We start from the raw sequence: 2,828 nt of genomic DNA on the forward strand, positions 1-2,828 counted from the left end.
GCACAGGAGATGTCGTGTACGTGATAGTGCCCCGGAGGAGGAGAGACCCTCCTTGCGAAGGAGGCCTGTACATGGTGTAAACGTCCCCAAGGACAGAGATGCCTTGGAGCTGATCCTGACTCGATAAGGAGACGATGTGATCCAAGGGACTCCTTGGATGAGGAGGGAGTTCGAGTGAAGCTGATGCTCACCTTGATGACAAAACTGGTTATGACCCAGTTGTGTTCTCGTCTATCTGACCCTCATGAGGAGGGAGTGCAAGTCAGAGGTACTGAGGTCAGTCATGCATAAGAGAAGTCGAGAGCGAGACATTGCAGCTGGTGAGGATGGACGAAAGCAAGTGGTGGCAGAGTGAAGCTGCAAGGAACTGAACTGACCAAAGGACAATGGACTTGGACATTATATTTTATATATTCATACTGTACACAATTCATGCATAGCAGTTAGTTATCTTAGCAGTTAGTATCTTGTCATTCATATAGTCACTACTTAATTGTCACTGAGTATTGTCATATTCTCAGCTCATGTCTCAGCAGAAGATTTTTGGCTAGAGCTTTTATACAAGTAGTTTAGTTACATTACAAATGTTTGTGCTACAGCTATGTTATATTTTGAGTTCAGTTTCAAGATTCTCACTATGTTTGTCTTCTACCATCAGGTTCACAGCAGGCCTTGATGGTGATTGCCCAAAAAAGTGGGGTCATTCAGGAATTTGGATTCCTAACTGTGCATATGACAAATAAACACTTTGACCTTTGTGGAAAAGGAACTTGGAGCCAGTTTTAGGTATGATTCAATGAAGTCAAGAGTTCATTTCTTCTCTTTGAATTGTGAAAAAGGAACTCTATCTGGAAGCCAGCACTGACGGATGATGTACTCATCAGCTATGAGTTTGAAGTACAGAGGTCAAAATAACTTCCCACAGTCAAAGTCATTTCCAGGTGCACATGAGCATACAGGATGCATAGTCCATGACAATGTACTATTCTGCAATTAGACAATTACATGAAGTTCTGACACCGACTGAAATCATTAACAGCCAATAATCCCATAATCAGCTAACTCCCTGTTTGGGGCACAATTTTCTTCATCACGATGGAGATGGGTTAACACCATACTCTCTTCAGTATGAACCATGGCTCTTGATTTTAGTAAAGATCCACAGTAGGTCCAACATAACGTTGATGACAATGGTTGTGGATTTGTTTGTGAACTGAATTTTGCTTACTGCCATATCTGAGTTTAGGTTTAGATATTGGTTGACACTCATCCCCTCCTTTAATGTTGCACCAAAGGAGAATGAAGGTTGTAAATGAGGTCTTGTTCTCAATACAAGAAATAATTACAACAAATTTAAAACCCTTATATCAAACTATATTTAGACAAGGTTCCTAAATCTCAGCTGAACTGTTTTGTACTGCAATGGGCCAAAACAACAGACTTAATGAAGTGTTTCCACAAATAGTTTGTGTAGAGTATCAAATTAACATCTAAGAAATAAATAGAAATGACAAGTTTCAGCTTCAGTTTAGAATTTTTTGACACCCTCTCATGGACAAAAATGAAATGACAGAGTAAAACAAGGAGCGATTTAGATTCCAGGTTTTCCTGAACTGTAATTAAAATTTATATGTTTCCACATGAATGATGGGGTAGAGAGATGGGTGGGCAATGTGACAGTGATGTTGACAATACCGCAAACTAACAAATGCACACAAGTGAGCCGTATTGTTTGTTTCTGTGCCAATACAATTTGGTGCAAGATGTGTAAATATAAAAAATATAAAAAATATGGAAGAACAATGCAAAAAATGTGATTAGTAAACATAGCAGATGGTAAAAGCAATAATTTCCCCCCAGGAATGTATTGTTTTAAGTACAACTGCACTCACTTAATATTTAAAAAAATTGACTTTATGTTAGACTAGTCAAGACTATGTGCAGGAGTATTTGCTCCTGTGTGGTTTGTGTTGTTTGTGTTTCCTCTTTGCAGGACAAAGAGGCCCAAAAGGATGGAGAGCCCAAAGTGAGCGCAGGAGATGTCGTGTACGTGAAGGTGCCTTGGAGGAGGAGAGACCACCTTTGTGAAGGAGGCCTGTACATGGTGTAAACATCCCCAAGGACAGAGATGGCTAGGAGCTGATCCTGATTCAATAAGGAGAAGATGTGATCCAATTGATGAGGAGGGAGTTCGAGTGAAGCTGAGGCTCCCCTTGATGACAAAACTGATTATGACCCAGCTGTGTTCTCATCTATCTGACCCTCATGAGGAGGTCCTGAGGTCGGTCATGCATAGAGAAGTCGAGAGCGAGACATTGCAGCCGGTGAGGATGAACGAAAGCAAGTGGTGGCAGAGTGAAGCTGCAAGGAACTGAACTGACCAAAGGACAATGGACTTGGACATTATATTTTATATATTCATACTGTACACAATTCATGCATAGCAGTTAGTTATCTTAGCAGTTAGTATCTTGTCATTCATATAGTCACTACTTAATTGTCACTGAGTATTTTCATATTCGCAGCTCATCTCTTAGTAGAAGATTTGTGGCTAGAGCTTCTATATAAGTAGTTTAGTTACATTACAAATGTCTTGTGTTACAGTTATGTTATATTTTGAATTCAGTTTCAGGATTTACACTACGTCTGGTTCCTACAATCAGGTTCACTGCAGGCCTCGTTGGTGATCGCCCAAAAGAAGACGGTTTTCCCCAGCATTCGTTATCATTGGGGTTTTTACGTCTCAAAAGGAAAGGATGGGGGTCATCCAGAAATTTTGCCCGTCAGGGTTTTTGTCTGGATTTGGAGTGAACAGAATTGTAGCAGAA

Source organism: Monopterus albus, unplaced genomic scaffold (genome assembly GCF_001952655.1).
Source record: "Monopterus albus unplaced genomic scaffold, M_albus_1.0 scaffold188.1, whole genome shotgun sequence".
Classification (NCBI taxonomy): domain Eukaryota; kingdom Metazoa; phylum Chordata; class Actinopteri; order Synbranchiformes; family Synbranchidae; genus Monopterus; species Monopterus albus.